Genomic DNA, 7,692 nt, shown 5'->3' on the forward strand with positions numbered 1-7,692 from the left:
AGTTGATAGTTCCCTTGCAAGCAGGAACAGAAACAAGCACTTGGACATAGGTTTTGACTGCTTTTGGAGGAGCCAGGAGTTTTGGCTCCCACCTGTTTACAGACCTTTTTTTCTCCTTCAAACTTTAAAATAAAAAAGGAATTAAAAAAAAAAAAAAAAAAAAAGAAAAAAAAAACTTCCATCGTAAAGAAAACTATTTTCAGAATGAAGATATGCTACTTCAGAGCTCTGGGATTGAACAGTGTTGTTGTATTCTTTTCTTTGGCCATTGCTGTGTACTATTTTTGTTGTTGTTTTCCTCCTCTTCGTCAAAGTGGCGAAAACTTTGTGATCACTATCTTGCACATGGTGGAAGATGTCTCAGGAAAGCCGGGTTTCCCGAGGAGCAACTCCACACCATTTCATGTATTTTTAAAACCCAACTCCTAGCACTGAAGATATTATTAAAAAACAAAATAAAATTAAAAAAAAGACAGTAAGAAAGAAGAAAATACCTAATCTAATGTGTAGCAGTTACATATTTACCAAATAATGGACTCAAAAGAAATAGATGTTTGAAGAGTGCTTTATATATTAAAAAATCGCTTTATGTTTAAAAAAAGATCAATGTTTTTGTTTTGAAAGGAAGAAAGACAATGGAATAACATACACTTCAAGTATGTTTTAAAAATTATATGAACATTGTGCTCCCTGCCTGCTTGGATCAGGAAACTTGTGCATTACATTATTTTTTTTTTTTTTGGAAGATTAGCTTTTTAATGGTTTTATCAGATTTAAAGGGTCCTGCAAGATTGCAAATTAACAAAAGCTGGTTTTATAGAGGATCATGAACTATGCACAAACTGGGTTCAAGACTTGTTTTTTTTTCTCAAGTTTTAGTAGTGTATTTAGCTGAATAACCTTTCCTCAGAGTAATTGCATCTCATTGCCATTACACGCCTCCTACATATATATTTTATATATATATACACACACACTTATATAAAATATGTATGTGTGTATGTGCGTGTTTACATATGATGTTCCATGCTGAAGTTTAGCATTGAGTTGTAGAAAAACTCCTGATATTTTAAAATTGGGAATGAAAAATTCTGTTTAAGGGTTGGGGGGTGGGGTTTTGTTTTGGGGCTTTTCTTTTTTTTTTTTTTTTTTTGCCTTTCCTTTTGGATTAAAGATGTCTGTAACTCTGAGATTAAAAAAAACCAACAATTGTGGCTTTTAATGTTTATTCTCCTCATAGAATGTGATTGTTAAAGAACATGCACCGAAAGTTGCTTTCAAGAGTACGAAGATTCTTTGAAACTTAATAAATTGCAGTTTTTTCTTGGCTGTTGAAATAATGTGTATTTTTCTTTTATGCAGGGGATACTAAATATATATATATATATTGTTAAATCTGTTAAGGCATTTCTTGGAAGAAGTTTTAACTCTTTCGATATGATTAAGTGTACAGCCAGGCAAATCGCTCCTGTAAGTGTAGTCGCACACTTTGAATCTGTGCTTGTTGGTGATGGCATTCTCATAGCTTGTACCATGAATGCTTTGCATATCACATCCCAAAAGAGCGCTGCATAAAAAGCAGTAATCATTTTTGTTGTTGTTGTTGTTAGAATTCTGTTTTTCTCATTTATTCATGTCTTTGGTGATATAGAAGATGAGTCATTAACACTTGGAATATTGCGAGGCTGAAGGCTCCTCTAGCTTTCCCGTTGAGTCACCCCGTAGCCTTCCATTTGCCAGGCCTGGACATCTCTAAATTGCCAGTTCCACTAAACTTTACGAGGTGGGTAGATAGCCTGTAAATAAAATGGAGGAGAAAAACCAAAATATTTTCATGTTTGGCCTTTCAGGTTTGAAATTAAGGAAGATATTCACAGTGGCTAATGTGAGGCAGAGGAGACAAACGGCAGAAGGTTCGTGGAGGAACCCGAACCTGCTCCATCTCCCTTGTCCCCAGTTGAGCTCGTGGTGTCCTCCCACCACCACCAAGCCGGCTCTTTGCCTCCGGGTGGCGTTGAGGTGGTTTGAACTGGGAGCGCAATTCATGGCAGGGCTCTGAATTGAACCCCCGCATTGAACTGGGACTCCAGTGCTGGTGGGTTTGTACGGTAAAACTCTTTCCACTGATCTGTTTGGGAAGGAAAAAAACCCTAAGGTGAAGAACTGGGTTAAGAAGGCAGTTGACAGCCCTGACCACCACCGGCACTGCGGCTCTCCCCCATCCTCGCTGGCGCTGGGATTACTGGCTACTCCGCCAGAAACTAAACGTTTAATAAGAAAGACGCAGGGGGGACCCAAGCAACTCTTGAGAGTTTGCAGTTTGCTGGCAGATGTGATGCAGTTTAAAACTCAAATCTAGATTTGGGGTAACTTCTGTTACCTAAATAGCCAAAATACCCAGTCTGAAGCCTGTTCCGCTCATTTTTTCATTGATGCTGCCCCAAAGCTGCACAGCTGTTGCCATGGTTGTGTTTCACCGTGAACTTCTTCCCCTCTGTCGCCTTTTTTCTGTTTTCTCTACCAGCTGTTTGTAATGAAATTGTTAGAAGAGAGTTGCCTTCTCTTTCTTTTTCCTTCCCTGTTTTTGTCTTCCATAAGGTTGGCAGAGATGGCTTTTTTTAATCAGACGCACTCTTAAAATTTAGCATCCACCCTGGTGTATTAAAGGAAACGCAGCTTTTGGCTAAAACCAGTCTTTTAGTGTTTGCGTAACATTCTCCATTTTCAGTGTCATACTCCTCCCCACCCCCCCGCCCCGCGTTAATGCTATCTGATATTCCTGAAGTTGTAAAGATAGCTCCTGATGATAAGGATTCTCCTTATGGTTCCAGAATCTTTACGAGACAACGTAATTTTTAACAATTTGTGGGGGTTTGTATATTGCATTTACTGTATTCTCCATAGCACTTTCACTGCATGGCTCCCCTGTCTTTAGGCCAAGAGAATTTCTCTTTCCTAAGTGGTCTGAAACTGTCAAACTTCTTCTTAGTTACTTGTCTAGTTTGTGGGTGGCACTGGCAGAGCAGATCGTTTTGCTATTCTGCTCCAGAAATATATTATTGTTCTTGATAATTCAATATATGATTGTGTATGTGAAGGAGCATTTTAATTAAAGAAATGTATATGGATATCTGTATATGTTAAGAATTACTGGAGTTGGAAGAGTCTGGAAATGGAATGGAAAAACCCTTTAGGGTGTGGGTTATGGGCAGCTATAGCGTGGAGCATACCTGTGATAGCAGATCAAAGATTGCTACGGTGACCTGTAAGGATCATCGCCCAGCGTGTTGTACGAACTGCTGCTAAATGTCTGTTAGAGTTCGCGCGTTGTACAAGCGACAGGCGTGCTAATTGTATCACTGTACTGATGCTGAATGTACAATCTCTGCTCAAGTCCCGCGTAGCCAGTTTCAGGGAAGGGGAGTTCTGAAAAATCGGATACCGAGCTCAAAACGAACTCTGCGTAAACTGTACGGATGCCTGGTATACCCTGCATTCCCTGCAACACCCCAAGGTAAACGACAGCTCTGGAAATGTCTGTGATTCACGATGTTATCTTTAGCGGGAATTGGAAGGGGACCACAGGCCCGTCCACGGACCGCACAGGATGATGTTCGCTCCCTGCAGGTCTCTTGGACTGTTTCACCCAGGTCCTTGCGTTGCTTCGAAGGCGGTAACGTACCCGTGAAACCTTAACATCTACGGGAGCGGGCCAACTTCTGTCCTCTCACATTCCCCCTCCTTCCCAAGGGGTCTCTTCCAGTAATACACACGTGCTCTTGGAATTTGGGAGAGGCACCTCCAACACTCATCCACATTGTAGCTTTCCTGAGGGAGGACGGACTACTAACGTGCCCATGTTCTAGTGGGGTCTAGGTGTCTTCCTCCAGCGGATACACCCAATCTCTCAGGTTAACGATTGCTTGCTGCAAGTTGCCAGACTCCATCCTCTAACGGCCAATCCAGCCTGTGCAAAGACAGTTGAGTTGACCATTTCAAACCCCTCGCGCTCCCACCGTTTTCTTCTCTCTAATGAAAGTGTTTCATTAGAAATGAATATGACACTTTGTTCCTGTGTGTGCCCCCGGTGTTTGTTTTTTACTGTCAGATGCATTGGAAACTAGTTGCTTGTAAATTTTCTCTGATGAAAACGTGGTCCCAGTGCAGTCATGATTTCAGGGTTATTAAAATGTTATAAAACACAACAAGCTGGAAGATTGCTTTGCTTTCCATAAATGCTCTTATTAGTAAAGGTGGCTTGCCTTGATCTAGCTGTGAGGCTGCTGACTTGGTGAGAAAACCCAGCCCCCGCCTGCCTGTATCTGTCCTCAGTTAATCGAGTAGTTTCTTGTTTTACACGTTCATTTTGTTCATTTGAATATTTTATAATATTCAAAACAGTGGCAGATTCTCCTGATTTCTCTGTAGTTTTATCTCCTGGATCCTTTGCCCACTTATCTGGGTTTTTTTCTGAATTTATACTGAAAAAACGGGGTCAAGCAGACTAAGACTGGCGTTACCGATGGTGTTGGCAAGGAGCAGATTCTCTTCCCATTTTTGCAGTAGGTCTCCTTATTCTGGCTACAGTATTCACGGTTTACCAATACGTTTTACCGTCTGTACCCCAGAGGAGCAAGGTGGGGGGAAAAATAATTGGATTTTTCATTATTTTATCCAGTTTCAAGTGGGACCCACTTTTTCTGCCTTTCCTTGGCACTTGTCTGTCTCCTTCCCGTGTCTCCCTCCAGATGATGGGAAACTTCTGATAAAGGCAGAGGAGATGATTATTCTGCAGGTAAAGAATTGCAGCTTCCACCGGTGCAAAGTATGTAGGTTGCCTACTTGGAAACAGCGATCCCTGTGCTTGGTGGGAGATTCAGCACAAGCATAAAATCCCTGAAATCCCCAAGGGGGGACAGCCGGCCCCGCAGCTGAGCATCCCTCGCCCCTCTCTTCTGGGGTGGTCACGCGTGGGAATGGCTGGCAGGCAGCTCCGAGACCCCACGCCGCTCTCATTGCTGAAGGCTTCCAAAAACCTCCCCGTGGGGGCTGTGCGTCCCCAGCGGGTCGCTGCGCAGCACCAAAGGTGGCTGCCGCTGGTGGGGAGGGCAGAGAGCCTGGGGACAGGGCTAGGAGGAAGCGTACAAGTAGCTAATTGATTTATAGGTGAGTTTCATTTCCAAAATAGCTAGAAATTGCTTGAGTGAAAAAAAAACCAAACCCAACCAACAAACCAACAAGTTGCTTTTCCCCGATAGCTCTGGCTCAGGGATGGTTTTGTTCGTAGCATCAATATGCAAACATGAGCACGCACTAAGGTGCTATGTCCAACCTACTGCATTAGTCCAATACCCTTTATTTCTTGCTTGTCAGCATGGTTACTACATGCTTTGGTGCTGTCTCCCTGAATTGCTTTTTAAGCTTTTGCTGCCTCTTAGTTTGTGAATTACAGGTTGCACAATAATCTGGATGGGCACATAGCTGGAAGCAGTTTCAAAGTAATTTCCCCAGGGTCCTCAGCATCTTTGAAAAATACCTGTTCCTGGGGCTTTTCTGAAACTGAGAGGTGAAGTTGAGCACTCGGGACCAGCAAAGCAAACTGGTGACCAGCCCAGCATGGGCCTGGGACACCCCTTGGTGTTGTTTTCAAGCACAAGACCATGAGACTAAAGCTGGGGCAGATGCAGAATGAAGTGTAATGCTTTGTCTGCAGCAGAGCACTAGCTGTTCATCACTTAGTGGAGACTAAGCATGAACCACTAAACCCATATAATACAGGATTTAAGACACGGTGTAAGTAAGTAAATTTTGCTCTTGGCCCGGGAGGGTGGGGGCAGGAGGAAGAGGGAAGAGGAGGTATCCGAAAATAATGGGACCCAGTACATTGGTGAGAGATTGTGTCATCTGGTACAGCCGCCTCCCAAGTAAAGGTAGTGATCTTTTATCAACTTGTAGTTCAAACACTGGGGTTTTTTTTAATTTGTTTTAAAGAATCCAGGTATCCTAAGGCGCTGGAGATTTACCACTGTGGGCACCATCTCTATCTGAAAAGAACGGGAAAGTCATCTGAAGCAAGCCTAGAGGAAAAGGTTGAAGAAGTCTCCTTTTCCACTTGGACCTTCACAAGGCTGGGAGGCCAAGTAGCACACTTTCCAAGCGGGGTTATTCTCAGTGTTTTGTCAGTACAGGGGTTTGAATTGCGGTATTCCACTTGGCGTAACGAGTGAGCAGGGCGCTCTTAACAATGCTTTGCTGTTTGTGTAGCGGCAGGGCCACAGGGGCCTCGGCTGTGTGTCCGGCTGGTGTCCTAGATGGGACCTGGGACACAAACACTGAGTTAGAGGCTTTATCCAGGCTGCTGCCGTGCATCATGGCAGAGGCCAGGGGCTCGTGCTCTGCAAAACAAGGAACTTGCTCATCACCATCTCAGCGTCTCACCGCTGGTTGTGAGCTTGTAATCCAAGGGATATCGGGGCTTCCAGCAGCACAGGCCACGCTGGATTTCGCTGCCTGATGATTAAGGGCCACAGCCTTAACGGGGATGAGCAGAGCTGTAATGAAAAGCTGGGAAGATGCTGCAGAGTGTGGAGATTCCTGCTTTTTCGGAGATGCTGCTGGCTCTCCCTTAGCCAGGGCAGCCAGTCTCTGCCCGGCTCCTCGGCACCGGGAGGCTGCCGGCCTTGGTGAGGCCCCGGGGCAGCGGCACTGCCGTCCCCTGCTTGTGGCACGGCCTTGTGTCGGGGAACAACCCCCACTGCCCCCCTTCGCCTGCCTGGACAAGCAGCCCTCTTTTCTTAAGGTATGGCCCGTCAGGAGCTCACGCTGCCTTGCCTGGGGGCTGCACTGGAGAAGCAGGGTGCAAACTCAGGTGTTTATGGACTAGTTTAGGCTCCTAAATGGAGGCTTTTGGTTTTGAAAAGCCCTTGTATCACACCAAGCTCTGTACGCTTGTCCCTGGTCAGTTGAGCTGTCAATTAAAAGGCAAAGTACTGTAAATCCTCTTTGCAAATGCTTCAAGTCCTGCAGCATGTGGATCGCTGAGCTCTTGCGATCTGTTCTATGTGGGAAAGAACGCTGCATCGGCCCTGCACGTTGCGCAGGTGGGTTAGTGGTTATTGGGGCGCAAGCGAGTGCGGGCTACCCAGAGAGCTCGTAGGGAGAGTAATGTTCATGTCAGCCGTGCCGTTTCCTGGTGTTGCAGGCTAACATTTTTCTCTCACATACACAGTTCCAGATACTGATATTTCTTCAGGGAAAAAGCTGGACCCTCTGCCTAAGAGCCAGGCAAGCCCTCTGCTCAGGACCATTGGTATGAGCAACTCGCGGCCACTTGCACAGCAGCCGAGGCTGGTGTGGGCTGGTCCTACCCCCGGCCCGGGCTGTGCAGCGGGTCGGGATGAAGTGCATTACCGGGGCCGGCAGGAGAAGCAGAAGCAATACTCATCCTGCCTGTCCCCCCATCTCATAAGAAATCGGGGGGGCTGCTTTCAGTCGCTTTCAAAACATTACAGCCTGCCTTGCACTAGTAGGGGGGGGTTGGCCTTGGCTGCCCATCAGGCTGCTCCATCACTCCACTCCTCAGCGGGATGGGGGAGAGGGGTGGTGGGGGATAAGATGAAAGAAAACTTGTGGGTCAAGATAAAGGCAGTTTAATGAAGCAATAGCAAAAGTTGTGCATACAGAAGCAAAAGA

This window comes from Falco rusticolus, chromosome 1 (genome assembly GCF_015220075.1).
Source record: "Falco rusticolus isolate bFalRus1 chromosome 1, bFalRus1.pri, whole genome shotgun sequence".
Classification (NCBI taxonomy): Eukaryota; Metazoa; Chordata; class Aves; order Falconiformes; family Falconidae; genus Falco; species Falco rusticolus.